Genomic DNA, 17609 nt, shown 5'->3' with positions numbered 1-17609 from the left:
GACCACCCAAGAGCTGTCTTGTGTGTCCTTAGCACTTGAATAAGTGCTTCCTCTTCCTGTGAATTTAAAGCAGAGCTTATGATCACTGGAAAAGTGTCACCTTCTCCTAGAAATGCATATTTCAAGGATGGTGGCAGTGGCTTGAGCTCTGGTTTAGGAGGTTTTTCCTCTTTCAGAAGAAAGTTCAGAGGCTCTTTCATGTCCCCTGAATCCTCCAAATCAGGCTGAACATCTTTAAAGATGTTTTCCAACTCTGATTCGAGACTCTCAGCCATGTTGATCTCTTCTACCAAAGAGTCAATAAGGTCAACTTTCATGCAGTCTGTTGATGTGTCTGGATGCTGCATGGCTTTGACAGCGTTCAACTTGAACTCGTCATCATTGACTCTCAGGGTTATTTCCCCCTGCTGGACGTCAATAAGGGATCGTCCAGTTGCTAGGAAGGGTCTTCCTAGAATGAGAGTAGCACTCTTGTGCTCCTCCATTTCCAGCACAACAAAGTCAGTGGGAAAGGCGAATGGCCCAACTCTGATAATCATGTCCTCAATCACGCCTGATGGGTATTTAGTGGAACCATCAGCAAGTTGGAGACATATCCGGGTTGGTTTAACTTCTTCAGTTAAGCCAAGCTTCCTGATAGTGGATGCAGGTATCAGGTTGATGCTTGCCCCAAGATCGCATAAAGCTGTCTTGGTGCAATCACCTTCTAATATGCATGGTATCAGAAAACTCCCAGGGTCTTTAAGCTTTTCAGGAAAGCTTTTCAGAATGACTGCACTGCATTCTTCAGTGAGGAAAACTCTTTCTGTTTCTCTCCACTCCTTTTTATGACTCAAGATCTCTTTCATGAACTTGGCATAAGAAGGTATTTGCTCAAGTGCCTCTGCAAATGGAATCTTTATTTCAAGAGTCCTTAGATAATCTGCAAAGCGAGCAAATTGCTTATCCTGCTCCTCTTTCCGGAGTTTTTGAGGATAAGGTATCTTGGCTTTATATTCCTCAACCTTAGTGGTTAAAGAAGCCTTTTTAGAGGGGTTGTTATCAGCACTTGTGTGTGTCTGATCCCTCACTGGCAATTGAGTACCAGAGTCAGAAGCTGGAGTGACGTTAGACGCCAACTCACTGTCTGTTCCTGGTGCCTGAACGCCAGAAATGTGCCCATTTTGGGCGTTCAACGCTGGATTCTGCCCCATTGGGGCGTTCAACGCCAGATTCTTGCCCAATTCTGGCGTTGAACGCCAATCCTGCCTTGTTTCTGGCGCTGAACGCCAGTTTTGGGCATGGTCTGGGCGTTCAGCGCCAGCCTTCCACCCATTTTCTGGCGTTTTAGTGCCAGAATTATTTTTCCCTGGGCTCTTACTGTCCTCAGGGGAATCTTTGGTGGGTCGCTCATTTCTTAAAGTTTTGATGCCTTGAGGTGGGGTATTTAATGTTTTCCCACTTCTTAATTGAACTGCTTGGCATTCTTCTGCTATTTGCTTTGATAGCTGCTGCTTTGTTTGCTTAAACTGTTCGTCCATATGTATATTAGCTATCCTTGTCTCCTGTAACCTGTCTTTGAATTCAGCTAGCTGTTTTGTTAGAAAATCTAATTGCTGATTGAATTCAGCAGCTTGTTTTACAGTACTGAATTCAGCAGTTACTGTTTTAACCTCTTCATTCATGGAAGGGTTGCTGCTTAGATACAGATGCTGATTCCTGGCAACTGTATCAATGAGCTCTTGAGCTTCTTCAATTGTCTTTCTCATATGGATAGATCCACCAGCTGAGTAATCTAAAGACATCTGAGCTCCTTCTGCAAGCCCATAGTAGAAGATGTCTAACTGAACCCACTCTGAAAACATTTCAGAGGGGCATTTTCGTAGCATCTCTCTGTATCTCTCCCAGGCATCATAAAGAGATTCATTATCTCCTTGTTTAAAGCCTTGGATGTCCAGCCTTAGCTGTGTCATCCTTTTTGGAGGGAAATATTGATTCAGGAATTTTTCTGTCAGCTGTTTCCATATTCTTATGCTGGCCTTAGGTTGGTTATTTAACCACCTCTTGGCTTGATCTTTTACAGCAAATGGAAACAGTAATAGTCTGTAGACATCCTGATCTATTTCCTTATCATCTACTGTGTCAGCAATTTGTAAAAATTGTGCCAGAAACTCTGTAGGTTCTTCCTGTGGAAGACCGGAATACTGGCAACTTTGCTGCACCATGATAATGAGCTGAGGATTCAACTCAAAGCTACTGACTCCAATGGAGGGTATGCAGATGCTACTTCCATATGAAGCAGTAGAGGGGTTAGAATATGACCCCAGAGTCCTCCTGGACTGTTCATTTCCGCTTATGTCCATGATGGATATATGGATATAACTTGGACTGATTTATCTTTTTATTTATTTTATTTTATAAGAAGTAAATACTTAAATAAAATAAAATAACTAAAAAGAATTTGAATTTTGAAATTAAATTTTTTTTTCGTAAAAAAAATTAAAATTAATTAGTTAAAAAAAAAGAAATTTTTGAAAAAGAGGGAATATATTTTCGAAAATTAGAGAGAGAGAGAGTTAGTTAGGTAGTTTTGAAAAAGTTAAGAAACAAACAAAAAGTTGGTTAGTTAGTTGAAACAAATTTTTGAAAAGATAGGAAGTTAGGAAGTTAGAAAAGATATTTTGAAAAGATATTTTTGAATTTAGTGAGGAGAGAGAAAAACAATAAGATAGTACAAGATTTAAAATTTTTAGATCTAATGCTCCTTGTTTTCGAAAAATTTGGAGGGAAAACACCAAGGAACACCAAACTTAAAAATTTTAAGATCAAGACACAAGGAAAACTCAAGAACACTTTGAAGACTTTCAAGAACACAAGAACATGAAGGAAGAACACCAAACTTAAAATTTTTAGAAAACCAAACCAAAATTTTCGAAAATCAAAGGGAAATCAACAAGAAAACACCAAACTTAAAGTTTGGCACAAGATTTAATAGAAAAAAAAATACTTTTGAAAAAGAAGGTTTTGAAAAGAGTATAAAAGATTCTAACCCAATTACCAAGAACACAGATTAACGCTCTAGCCAAATGAGTTATGGGACCTTAAAAAGAAATTTTAAGAAAGATTATTTTTGAAAACACCAAACTTAAAGTTTGGCACAGGATTTAATAGAAAAATTATTTTTGAAAAAGGTTTTAAAAAATATGATAGCCAATTATCATGAACATAAACACCACGTTCTAAATAACTGAGCTATAAGTTTAAAGTATTTTAGCAAGGGATAAATAATAAAAGACTCTAAACCAAAAAAGAAAGATTTTTCCTAATCTAAGCAACAAAATAATCCGTCAGTTGTTCAAACACGAACAATCCCCGGCAACGGCGCCAAAAACTTGATGCACGAATTGTGACTCTCTTACAATTTCGCACATATGACCAGCAAGTGCACTGGGTCGTCCAAGTAATACCTTACGTGAGTAAGGGTCGAATCCCACAGAGATTGTTGGTTTGAAGCAATCTATGGTTATCTTGTAAATCTTAGTCAGGAAGTCAATTATGTTTATCAGTTGAATTGTGAATAACCAGTAGAGCATAAATTAAAAGTTACTTGTTGTGCAGTAATGGAGAATATGTTGGAGTTTTGGAGATGCTTTGTCTTCTGAATCTCTGCTTTCCTCTGTCTTCTAATGCACGCACGCGCGTCCTCCTATGGCAAGCTGTGGGTTGGTGGATCACCGTTGTCAATGGCTACCTTCCATCCTTCCAGTGAAAACTACGCTCACGCGCTCTGTCACAGCACGGCTAATCACCGGTTGGTTCTCGATCCAGTTGGAATAGGATTTACTATCCTTTTGCGTCTGTCACTAACGCCCAGCCTTCAGGAGTTTGAAGCTCGTCACAGTCATTCAATCCTTGAATCCTACTCGGAATACCATAGACAAGGTTTAGACTTTCCGGATTCTCATGAATGCCGCCATCAGTTCTAGCTTATACCACAGAGATTCTGATTCAGAGATCTCTGAGATACTCATTCAATCGGATATAGAACGGAGGTGGTTGTCAGGCACACGTTCATGGTTTGAGGAAGGTGATGAATGTCACAGATCATCACCTTCATCACAGTTAAGCGCGAATGAACATCTTAGATAGGAACAAGCGTGTTTGAATGGAAAACAGAAATACTTGCATTAATTCATCGAGACACAGCAGAGCTCCTCACCCCCAACAATGGGGTTTAGAGACTCATGCCGTCAGAGAATACAAATTTTAGACCTGAAATGTCATGAGATACAAAATAAGTCTCTAAAAGTTGTTTAAATACTAAACCAGTAGCCTAGGGTTACAAAATATGAGTGGACTATGATGGATGATGCAGAGATCCACTTCTGGGGCCCACTTGGTGTGCTGGGGCCCACTTGGTGTGTGCTGGGGCTGAGACTTTAAGCAATTCACGTGCAGAGGCCATTTGTGGAGTTGAACGCCAGTTTTTGTGCCAGTTTGGGCGTTCAACTCCAGTTTTTGATCCTTTTCTGGCGCTGGACGCCAGAATTGGGCAAAGGACTGGCGTTGAACGCCAGTTTACGTCGTCTATCCTTGTGCAAAGTATGGACTATTATATATTGCTGGAAAGCCCTGAATGTCTACTTTCCAATGCAATTGGAAGCATGCCATTTCGAGTTCTGTAGCTCCAGAAGATCCAATTTGAGTGCAAGGAGGTCAGAATCCAACAGCATCAGCAGTCCTTTTTCAGCCTGAATCAGATTTTTGCTCAGCTCCTTCAATTTCAGCCAGAAAAATACCTGAAATTATAGAAAAACACACAACTCATAGTAAAGTCCAGAAATATGAATTTTTCCTAAAAACTACTGGAAATAAACTAAAAACTAACTAGAACATACTCAAAACTATATGAAATTATCCCCAAAAAGCGTATAAAATATCCGCTCATCACTTCCCTTTCCTCTTTCTAGAGGTTTCTCCGGCCTTAGGTGCCATAAATGGTTATGAAAAAATAAAAAGCTTTAGATTTTACCACACCAAACTTAGAAGGTTAGCTCGTCCTCGAGCAAAAGAAGAAAGAAAAGAGTAGAAGAAGAGGAAATAGAGGAGATGGAGGGGGCTTAGTGGTTCGGCCAAGGGGGAGAATGAGTGTTTATGATGTGTGAAAATGAAGGAGTGAAGATGGGTTTATATAGGAGTGGAGAGAGGGGTAGGGTTCGGCCATGTATGGGTGGGTTTGGGAGGGAAAATGGTTTGAATTTGAATGGTGAAGTAGGTAGGGTTTTATGATGGATGGATGTGGATTTGGTGAAGAGATTATGGAGAAGAGGGTAGGATTTGATAGGTGAGGGGCATTTGGGGAAGAGGTATTGAGGTGATTGGTGAAGGGTATTTGGGGAAGGGTGTTATGGAAAGGTGTGAAGAAGAGAGAGAGAGAGAGAGAGAGAGAGAGAGAGAGAGAGAGAGAGAAATGAGATAGTGGGGATCCTGTGGGGTCCACAGATCCTGAGGTGTCAAGGATTTCTCATCCCTGCACCATGTTGGCGTGTAAACGCCCCTTGCTTGCCAATCCTGGCGTTAAATGCCAGGTTGCTGCCCATTTCTGGCGTTTAATGCCAGCTCTGTGTCCCTTTCTGGCATTAAACAGCCAGAATGGTGCCAGACTGGGCGTTTAATGCCCATTCTGCTACCCTTACTGGCGTTTAAATGCCAGTGAGCTTCTCCTCCAGGGTGTGCTGTTTTTAATACTGTTTTTCATTCTATTTTTGCTTTTTCAGTTATTTTTATGACTTCACATGATCATCAACCTACAAAAAACATAAAATAACAATGGAAGATAAATGGATATGATTAAATAAAATTGGGTTGCCTCCCAACAAGCGCTTCTATAATGTCAATAGCTTGATAGTGGGCTCTCATGGAGCCTCACAGATACTCAGAGCATGATGATGACCTCCCAATACCAAACTTAGAGTTTGAATGTGGGGGCTCTATTTGACTCTGCATTGAAAGAAGCTTTTCATGCTTCCTCTCCATGGTTACAGAAGGAGATCCTTGAGCTTTGAACACAAGGGAGTCCTCATTCACTTGAAGGATCAATTCTCCTCTGTCAACATCAATCACAGCTTTTGCTGTGGCTAGGAGGGGTCTGCCAAGGATGATGGATTCATCCATACACTTCCCAGTGTCTAGGATTATGAAATCAGCAGGGATGTAGTGGCTTTCAACCTTTACCAAGACATCCTCTACAAGTCCATAAGCCTGTTTTCTCGAATTGTCTACCATCTCTAGTGAGATTCTTGCAGCTTGCACCTCAAGGAACCCTAGCTTCTCCATTACAGAGAGAGGCATGAGGTTTATGCTTGACCCTAGGTCACACAGAGCCTTCTCAAAGGTCATGGTGCCTATGGTACAAGGTATTGAGAACTTTCCGGGATCCTATCTCTTTTGAGGTAATCTCTGTCTAGTCAAGTCATCCAGTTCTTTGGTGAGCAATGGGGGTTCATCCTCCCAAGTCTCATTACCAAATAACTTGGCATTCAGCTTCATGATTGCTCATAGATACTTAGCAACTTGCTCTTCAGTAACATCTTCATCCTCTTCAGAGGAAGAATACTCATCAGAGCTCATGAATGGCAGAAGTAAATTCAATGGAATCTTTATGTTCTCAGTGTGAGCCTCAGATTCTCATGGTTCCTTATTAGGGAACTCCTTTGAGGCCAGTGGACGTCCTTGAGGACTTTCTCAGTAGAAATCACTGCCTTTCCCTCCTCTATGCATTCGGCCATGTGGGACGTGTTTATGGCCTTGCATTCTCTCTTTGGGTTTTCTTCTGTATTGCTTGGGAGAGTATTAGGAGGGAGTTCAGTAACTTTTTTACTCAGCGGACCCACTTGTGCCTCCAAATTTCTAATGGAGGACCTTGTTTCAGTCATAAAACTTTGAGTGGTTTTAATTAGATCAGAGACTATGGTTGCTAAGTCAGAGTGGCTCTGCTTAGAATTCTCTGTCTGTTGCTGAGAAGATGATGGAAAAGGTTTGCTATTGCTAAACCTATTTCTTCCACCATTATTGTTGTTGAAACCTTGTTGAGCCTTCTGTTGATCCTTCCATGAGAGATTTGGATGATTTATCCATGAAGGATTATAGGTGTTTCCATAGGGTTCTCTCATGTAATTCACCTCTTCCATTGCTGGATTCTCAAGATCATAAGCTTCTTCTTCAGATGAAGCTTCTTTGGTACTGCCTGTTGCTGCTTGCATTTTAGACAGACTCTGAGAAATCATATTGACTTGCTGAGTCAATATTTTGTTCTGAGCCAATATAGCATTCAGAGTATCAATCTCAAGAACTCCTTTCTTCTGATTCGTCCCATTATTCACAGGATTCCTTTCAGAAGTGTACATGAATTGGTTATTTTCAACCATTTCAATGAGTTCCTGAGCTTCTGCAGGCGTCTTCTTTAGATGAAGAGATCCTCCAGCAGAGCTGTCCAATGACATCTTGGACAGTTCAGACAGACCATCATAGAAGATACCTATGATGCTCCACTCTGAAAGCATGTCAGAAAGACACCTTCTGATCAATTGCTTGTATCTTTCCCAAGTTTCATAGAGTGATTCACCTTCCTTCTGTCTGAAGGTTTGGACTTCCACTCTAAGCTTACTCAATTTTTGAGGTGGAAAGAACTTTGCCAAGAAGGCATTGACTAACTTTTTCCAAGAGTTCAGGCTTTCCTTAGGTTGTGAATCCAATCATATCCTAGCTCTGTTTCTTACAGCAAAAGGGAAGAGCATAAGTCTGTAGACCTCCGGGTCAACCCCATTGGTCTTGACAATGTCACAGATTTGCAAGAATTCAGCTAAGAACTGATGAGGATCTTCTAATGGAAGTCCATGAAACTTGCAATTCTGTTGCATTAGAGAAACTAATTGAGGCTTAAGCTCAAAGTTGTTTGCTCCAATGGCAGGGATTGAGATGCTTCTCCCATAGAAGTCGGGAGTAGGTGCAGTAAAGTCACCAAGCACCTTCCTTGCATTGTTGGCATTGTTGTTGTTTTCGGCTGCCATGGCTTCTTCTTGTTTGAAAAGCTCTGTTAGGTCCTCTACAGAGAGTTGTACTTTAGCTTCTCTTAGCTTTCTCTTCAAGGTCCTTTCAGGTTCAGGATCAGCCTCAACAAGAATGTCTTTGTCCTTATTCCTGCTCATATGAAAGAGAGAAGAAGAAAGTATGGAATCCTCTATGTCACAGTATAGAGATTCCTTGAGGTGTCAGAGGAAAAGAAGAATAGAAGGAGGAGGTAGAGAAGAGACAATTCGAACTTATAGAGAGAGAGTCCGAATTGCTGATAGTGGAGGAGTGTTAGTCCTTAAATAGAAGGATGTGAGAAGAGGAGAAGAATTTTCGAAAACAAATTAAAAAGATTTTGAAATAATTAAAAGAAATTTTGAAAATTTGATTGATGATTTTCGAAAATTAGAATTGAGAAAGTAGTTAAGTGATTTTTGAAAAAGATTTTAAAATTAGAAATCAAAAAGATATGATTGAAAATTATTTTGAAAGAGATGTGATTTAGAAAATATGATTGAAAATCAAATGAAAAAAAAAAAGAAAGTTTTAAAATTAAAGTTGATTACTTGACTAACAAGAAATTAGAAGATATGATTCTAGAATTTAAAATTTGATCCTTTCTTAATAGGCAAGTAACAACTTGAAAATTTTGAATTAAATCATTAATTGTAGCAAGGATTTTTGAAAATAGAAAAAAAATATAAAATGGAAAGAAATTGATTTTGAAAAGATATGATTGAAAAGATATGATTTGAAAAAGATTTGATTTTGAAAAATTATGAAAATTTGAAAGAGATTTGAATTAAAAACAAAATCTTACCTCTTGTGCCATCCTGGCGTTAAACGCCCAGAATGGTATCGATTCTGGCGTTTAACGCCCAAAATACTACCTTTTTGGGCGTTTAACACCCAGCCAGGTACCCTGGCTGGCATTTAAACGCCAGTTTTCCTTCCTCACTGGGCGTTTTGAACGCCCATCTTTTTCTGTATAATTCCACCACTATCTGTTCTGAATCTTCAATTCTCTGTATTATTGACTTGAAAAGACATAATTTTGAAAATTTTTGAATTTTTTAATGATGAGAAATAATCAAAATGCAATTAATCATGGAAAACTAAGATTAAATCATCAATGCATGCAAGACACCAAACTTAGAAGTTTGTATACTAACGACTATAACAATTTGAAAATGCATATGAGAAACAACAAAAGACACAAAACAAGAGAATTTAAAGATCAGAGCAAGGAAATCATCAAGAAAAACTTGAAGATTAATGAAGAACATAGTGCATGTAATTTTCGAAAATTAGAAGAATGCAATTGACACCAAACATAAAATTAGACACTATACTCAAACAAGAAACATAAAATATTTTTGGTTTTAAGATTTTATTAATTTTTTTTGTACTTTTTTGAAAATTGTTTTGGAAAAGAAAAATAAGGATTTCAAAATTCTTAATGAGAATTCCAGGAATCATGCAATGTTAGTCTAAAGCTTCAGTCTAAAAAGATTAGACATGGCTAGCCAAGCTTCAGCAGGACATTACATACAACAGCCAAATTGATGGGAATCAATTAGCTTCTGTGATGATAAAAGCATCATCTGAAACTCTACAATTCATTCTTAAAAATTCTGAAGAATAAAAATAAAATAAAGTTACCTAATCTAAGCAACAAGATGAACCGTCAGTTGTCCAAACTCAAACAATCCCCGGCAACGGCGCCAAAAACTTGGTGCACGAAATTGTGATCATCAATGGCGCCAACAACTTGGTACGCACAATTGTAATCTCAACTCTTTGTCACAACTCCGCACAACTAACCAGCAAGTGCACTGGGTCGTCCAAGTAATAAACCTTACGTGAGTAAGGGTCGATCCCACGGAGACTGTCGGCTTGAAGCAAGCTATGGTCATCTTGTAAATCTCAGTCAGGCGGATTCAAATGGTTATGGAGAATTGATAATTAAAAGATGAATAAAATATAAAATAGGATAGAGATACTTATGTAATTCATTGGTGAGAATTTCAGATAAGTGTATGAAGATGCTTTGTTCCTTCTGAACCTCTGCTTTCCTATTGCCTTCTTCCAATCATTCATACTCCTTTCCATGGCAAGCTTATATTGGGTTTCACCATTGTCAATGGCTACCTCCCGTCCTCTCAGTGAAAATGGTCCAAATGCGCTGTCACCGCACGGCTAATCAGCTGTTGGTTCTTGATCATGTTGGAATAGGATTCTTTTGCGTCTGTCACTTATGAGAGAACTTTTGCGTGGTCTAGAAATTTACGGATAAATCCTCGTTGCAAGTATAGTTTCTAAACCTTCAAAAGTCCTTTCATACAAACGTTTTGGGTGTCACAAGTAACAAACCCCTTAGAAATTGTTAACCGAGTATTCAAACCTCGGGTCGTCTTCTCAAGGAACTGCGAGGAAGTATGTTCTTATTATTGGTTATAAAGGTTGTAATCGGGGTTTAGAAGGTGAGAAGCAAGTAATTTAAATGACGAGTGAATTAAATGGCAAGTAAAAATAAATAATAACTGTAAAACAACTTTTAGCAAGATAAGGGAAATTAGAAGTCCAACTTAGCTATCCCTCTCAACAATAATGAAAGTTGTATCTTAATTCCACTTGGTCAACCTGTACCAGGGCAAGGAAAGTCAAGGGACTAATTGAATTGACCTTTGAATCCTATTTATTTCCTAAGAAAAGGTTGGGATTATTTAAGTTCAGCTCAATTAACAAGATAACGATTATCAATTATGTTGAGTTTAATAACTGTTGAGTTACTAAATTCTTAACCAGAACCAAAAGGGGAAAAAGTAAAATTGCTGGAATAGTAAAAATATCCTTAGATGGGAAGCAATGGTAACTTAAATCAAAGAGAACAATCATAAACTGAAAATACCTCAAATATCATTAATTCAAATAGCAGTCTGTGACATGGGATAATTCGTAAATCAAATTATAATAATCAATTCAAATATTGGAATAAATAAATAAAAGTAAAACTAAAATAAAAGAACATTAAAACCTGGATCCAGAGTTACTCCCAAAACAAGAAGAAGTCCTAAATCCTAAAAGAGAGAGAGAATCTCTCTCTAAACTAAATCTAAATCATGAAAACTAGAAATTGGCGAGCTCTCCTTTGAATGGGTGCATTCCCACACTTTATAACCTCTGGTCTATGCTGTCTGTACTTGGATCTGGGCCAAAAAGGGCTTCAGAATTCGCTGGGGGCGTATTCTGTAAATTCTGATACGTGGCTTCTGTCACGCGTCCGCGTGGGTCACGCGGTCGCGTCATTTGGAGCTTTTCCTTGCCACGCGGTCACGTCAGTCATGCGACCGCATCATATGCGTTCTTTTTAAGGCGCGCGGTCGCGTCAGTCATGCGGCCGCGTCGCTGCTTCTTTGCTTCTGGCACGCGATCGCGTCATCCATGCGATCGCGTGAATACCAGTTCCCTTCAAAGCTCCATTTTGCTTTCTCCTTCCATTTTTGTATGTTTCCTTTTCCATCCTTCAATTCATTCTGCCTTGGAAAATCTAAAACTACTCAACACACTAATCACGGCATCGAATAAAAATAAAGGTAATTAAAATAATTAATTTTTAAAGTTTAGGAAACATGTTTTTCACAATATGACATAATAAGGAAGGGAAGGTAAAACCATGCAATTAATGTGAATAATTAGGTGAAGAGTTGAATAAATCACTCTAATTAAGCACAAAAGAACTCATGAAATATGGGTTTATCAACCTCCCCACACTTAAACACTAGCATGTCCTCATGCTAAATCCAAGGTAAATAATTAAGGTTAGAGTGATGGAATGTTATGAAATGCAACCTATGCTAAATGCATCTATCTAATGAGTCATGCAATTCTAATTCATCCACTCATATATATAAAGCCTACATGTAGTCAAATTATTTCACATTCTCAAGGAGATATATATACATATATAGCTAACCCTCAAATAATAAAGCAAATGAGATGAGAAAAAACTTGCAAGACAATCAGAGATAAATGTTAATGAGCTTTTGAACCCTCACTGGATTTTGTGTTTTCTCTCTAATCACTCAGTGTTTATTGGGTTAATCACTCTATTCTTCTTTTTATTCTTTCTTTCTATAACCTTGTTTTTCGTCTAACCAATCAACAATTATAGAACATAGTCATACCAAAACTCATGAGGTCTTTAATTAAAGTTGTAATGGGGTCAAGGCAAAGGGTAAGGATATATGTATAAGGCTAAGTGAGCTAATAAGTGAATCCTTAATTAGATTAAGATCTCACCTAACATACATACTTAGTAAAACAATGCTTCTTTACCTATTTTCCCTATTTTCTCACTTTTGATGTCACATGCTCATGTTTCAATTCTTGTTTTTATTCCATGTGCATTGCTTTTTATTTTGCATTAGGGAGTCCTTTTTGTATCCCCTTATTTACATGCTTGAAAACTAACTTTTTTTTTTTGAATACACATGGTAATTTAAGCACTTTGATTTTCTCATGAACATGCTTCCCAAATTTATTTTATTTCTTTTAACTTTTCTACCTTTTGTTTCTATCATCCATGTTCCCAAAAGGTTTCCCACATTTAACTCTATTAAAGATTTTTTATCTTAAGCTAACCAAGGATTCACTTGGGAATTTCTTTTGTTTTTCTGCTTAAGGCTAGTAATTTGGCTAAATAGAATAAAGGGGTTTTAAAAGGCTCAAGGGGGCTAACAAGGGTGATGTAAAAGGTAGGATAATTTGGGGTAAGTGAGCTAAAATCAAATGATGACCTCAATCATTATTTTGAGATGTACCTATATTCTATAATCGGACATATAGACTAAAACAAAGTAAAGAACACCAAAATAAAAAGAAATGTAACACACAGAAATGAAATTATGGTTTGAATGCAACCATACAATTAAGCTCAAAACTCACAGGCTATGTGTTCTCTAGCTGAAAAATCATTTATCACTTATGTATGTCATGCAGGTTTAGTTAAAAATTCTCATTATTCTCTTAAAAAGTAATTTAGGGTAGCCTTTGAAGTTTTAATGTTTCTCCTTGATGAAATGTTGTCAGTTTAACTACATCATGTAATGCTATATATACAAGGTTTTATGGATCTAAATCTATTATGTTCAAGTTCCTAGCTTACTCTTTTTATATTTGTCAATTTAAACTAAGCTATAATTAAGCTATCTTATGTAAAAAGGGTAAACTATACTAATTGATCCACTAATAAATCAGAATTACAAACTAAACTAAATAACTAAAATGTGAACAAAAAAAATACAAAATGCAGAAAATAGAGTAAAATACACAAGTAGCAATGTATAAGTACTCAAAAAATAACAGTAAAAGAAAAAGAGAAAAAAATACAGAAAAATATCCAAAATAAAAGAAAAAGTATGTAGTAGTTCACCAAAATAAACGCCAGAGATGGCGACCTCCCCACACTTAAAATGAAGCATCGTCCTCGATGCTCAATCAAGCCGGATGTGAAGGAGTGTCATCACTGGGAGGGATGGTAGCTGGGGTCTCTGTGGCAGTGGTGGGCTGAGAGTCTGGCTGCTGTAGAGGGGGGACTGACTGGAGCAGGATCTCCGGATCTGCAGCCTGAAGCTGATGCGGGGCCTTCTGCTGTGGTGTGGCGTGCTCTGTGCCTACCTGCTGATGAGTCTCCGCCTGGGAATGAGGCTCCTCCTCGTGCTCATCCTCCTCCTCCTCTGATGGCTCTGATGGTGTGTCGGGCTCGGAGGGGATGTCGGCGCCCTGTCTGATCATCAGCTTCAGATGGGAATAGCGTCGCCTGCTACAGTGCTCCAGTCTCTCATACCGGCGCCTGTTACGGCGCTCCATCTGATCAAGCTGGCGGAATAGACGGTGCACGAGGCGATAAACCGGCTCAGAGGCGGGTGGAGGTGCAGTGGTGGTAGCAGGGGCAGCTGAGGCAGCTGTGGATGAAGAGGGTCCAGCAGACGGAGGGGCTGTCTCATCAGTAGCAGTGACAGGTGGTGGTCTGTAGCCCAAAGCAAGAAAGTTCCTGCTGTGAGGAATGATCTTCCTGCAATCCGCTGCTGGTGGTCTCTCATCGGCATCCTCCCATGGCACATCAGCCTGACGGCCTAGCCGTGTAACCAGATAAGGAAAGGGGAGGGTGCCTCGGACTTGGACCCTGGCCATATAATGCCTGATAAAACAAGGCAAGTACAGGTCCTTACCCTCCAGCACACACCAAAGGAGGGTGATTGATGAGCGGATAATTTATACGCTTTTTGGCATTGTTTTTAGTATGTTTTTAGTAGGATCTAGTCACTTTTAGGGATGTTTTCATTAGTTTTTATGCTAAATTCACATTTCTGGACTTTACTATGAGTTTGTGTGTTTTTCTGTGATTTCAGGTATTTTCTGACTGAAATTGAGGGACTTGAGCAGAAATCAGATTCAGAGGTTGAAAAAGGACTGCTGATGCTGTTGGATTCTGACCTCCCTGCACTCAAAGTGGATTTTCTGGAGCTACAGAAGTCGAAATGGCGCGCTTCCAATTGCGTTGGAAAGTAGACATCCAGGGCTTTCCAGCAATATATAATAGTCCATACTTTAACCAAGAATAGACGACGTAAACTGGCGTTCAACGCCAGCCTTCTGCCCAAATCTGGCGTCCAGCGCCAGAAAAGGATCCAAAACCAGAGTTGAACGCCAGAAATGGATCAAAACCTGGCGTTCAACTCCACAAATGGCCTCTGCACGTGGAACACTTAAGCTCAGCCTAAACACACACCAAGTGGGCCCCGGAAGTGGATTTATGCATCAATTACTTACTCATGTAAACCCTAGTAGCTAGTTTATTATAAATAGGACCTTTTACTATTGTATTAGGCATCTTTGGTCTCAGTTTTAATCCATTGTTCATCTTAGGAGACTATTGATCTCGTTTAGGGGGCTGGCCATCTCGGCCATGCCTGGACCTTCACTTATGTATTTTCATACGGTAGAGTTTCTACACTCCATAGATTAAGGTGTGGAGCTCTGCTGTTCCTCAAAGATTAATGCAAAGTACTACTGTTTTCTATTCAATTCTTCTTATTTCTCTTCTAAGATATCCATTCGCACCCAAGAACGTGATGAAGGTGATGATTATGTGTGACGCTCATCATCCTTCTCCTTTATGAACGCGTGCCTGACAAACACTTCTGCTCTACATGAATCAAGCTAGAATGAATATCTCTTAGATCTCCTAACCAGAATCTTCATGGCGTAAGCTAGAATGATGGCGGCATTCAAGAGAATCCGGAAGGTCTAAACCTTGTCTGTGGTATTCCGAGTAGGATTCAATGATTGAATGACTGTGACGAGCTCCTAACTCGCGATTGCAGGGCGTTAGTGACAGACGCAAAAGGATAGTAAATCCTATTCCAGCATGATCGAGAACCGACAGATGAATAGCCGTGCCGTGACAGGGTGCGTGAGCATATTATTCACTGAGAGGATAAGATGAAGCCATTGACAAGGGTGATGCCTCCAGACGATTAGCCGTGCCGTGACAGGGCATTGGATCATTTTCCCGTGAGATGACCGAAAGTAGCCATTGACAGTGGTGATGTATCACAGAAAGCCAGCCATGGAAAGGAGTAAGACTGGTTGGATGAAGATAGCAGGAAAGCAGAGGTTCAGAGGAACGAAAAGCATCTCCATTCTCTTATCTGAAATTCTCACCAATGAATTACATAAGTATCTCTATCCCTATTCTATTATTTAATTTCGAAAACTCCATTATCACTTTATATCTGCCTGACTGAGATTTTCAAGGTGACCATAGCTTGCTTCATACCAACAATCTCTGTGGGATTCGACCCTTACTCACGTAAGGTATTACTTGGACGACCCAGTGCACTTGCTGGTTAGTTGTATCGAAGTTGTGACAATTATGAATTAAGATCAGAGCACCAAGCTTTGGAGCCATTACCAGGGATTGTTTGAGCCTGGACATCACAATTTCGTGCACCAGTGATCATGGTAGCCGGGATCTCCGTCTCGTAAGTACTCGGCATCACAAAATTACTCAAGATCTGATGCCATAGCCGAGCCTCATCATTCAAGTACACTCTCTTGATCCCTCTAGGCATAGTGGTGTTCTGACCAATCTCCCAAGGAACAGCAGGGTCGAGAGCTATCCGTGCCTTTACGGCGTCCCAATCAAACCGCATCTGGCCCATGTCCTCCTCAGCCTGTGCAAAATCATCTGGCTGATCGGACTTGGCTGGGAGCTGGAGAATGGTCTCGATGGCCTCCTCAGTGACCAGAATTTGCTTTCCCCTCAGGTTCACTGCATCTAGGGTAGTAAGGTAGTAGTTGCAATAGAATTCCCGGACCCAAGATGTATTGACCTCAGTCAGTGGTCTCTCCAGAAAGAACCAGCCCCTTTGCTTGATTTGCTCAGTAGTGTATTGCTGGAGGGCTTCTGGAATCTTCAAGGTACGTTCCAGGTATAGATTTCTGGAGTTTGCAAAAGTCGGGTACTTCAGCTCACAGTACCGGTTTGCAAATTTTATAGGATCAGTCGAAGGGAGCAGCTGGTCAGCTTTTTCCTGCTGTGTGAAGTTCTTCTCCCGCCATGAGGAATCGTGCATTAGAGCAATGATGGGCTGGGAGGAATCTCCTCTCTTGCGCTTGCCAGTAACCTTGCCTTTGCCTTTCCTCTGTGAGGCAGACATCCTGAAAAACAGAAAACCAGGAATGGATAAAAAAATAGGAAAGCAAATAGGCAATTAAACAAAGGAAACTCAAAGCGGTAAAGGAGAAATAGAATAAGGAAAATGAGCAATTGAAATGTGATTGAATTAATGTTAAATGGAAAGAAAAAATCAATATGCCATAGTGAGAAAGTTAGAGGAAGTAAAAGTAATCAGAAAAGAGATCAACAGGGTTACTATGGTAAAAAGAAATTAGTAAATTAAAATTATTGAGTTAGGAAAGTAAGTGGCATAGAAAAAATTCCATATAACAAGGATTCACAGGTAAGAATAGAAGTACTCATAATCGAATAAAGAAAATAGGGTGATGCTGATTCGAATTGAAATAAAGAAATCAGAAATTGGAATCAGTGAATCACAATTGCAGGTTATGAACCAGGAAATCAAAGAGGATAAGGAAGTCTGCCATAGCATTCATGTAATGGTTTGGGTAAAGCAGAGTAAAACAGATTTCAGAAATGCCAAACCAAAACATGAATGAAACAATTTTTTTAAAAAAAATTTGGGCAGCATTCCAGCTGAAATTGGATTGTCCCGGAAAATAAACAGCAATCATATCAGTTCATATGAATTAAAAAATCAAGCTGCATGTACATAGATATAAAATTAAACATAAAAATTCAATGTAAACAGCAGCAACATACAAGAAAGCAGCATAGGAAACATGATTATAGCAGCAATATATTTGCACATAGAATAAAACAGAAGTAAGAACAGTGCAAGTAAACAGACCTAGATCCACTAACCACAGCCTAAGCTACCTAACAACCTAAAAATCCACTACCACATGCAAGT

At 39.3% G+C, this 17609-nt stretch overlaps 1 protein-coding gene across 1 annotated transcript in view; it reads left to right on the top strand.

The window, feature by feature from the left end:
* The window catches only part of LOC107646732 (uncharacterized), a 45114-nt gene that overhangs the window by 11500 nt on the left and 16005 nt on the right, over positions 1 to 17609 (top strand). The window lies entirely within an intron of this gene.

Source organism: Arachis ipaensis, chromosome B6, assembly GCF_059453495.1.
Source record: "Arachis ipaensis isolate K30076 ecotype BB chromosome B6, ASM5945349v1, whole genome shotgun sequence".
Taxonomy (NCBI): domain Eukaryota; kingdom Viridiplantae; phylum Streptophyta; class Magnoliopsida; order Fabales; family Fabaceae; genus Arachis; species Arachis ipaensis.
This window is presented reverse-complemented; position numbering and strand designations above follow the sequence as displayed.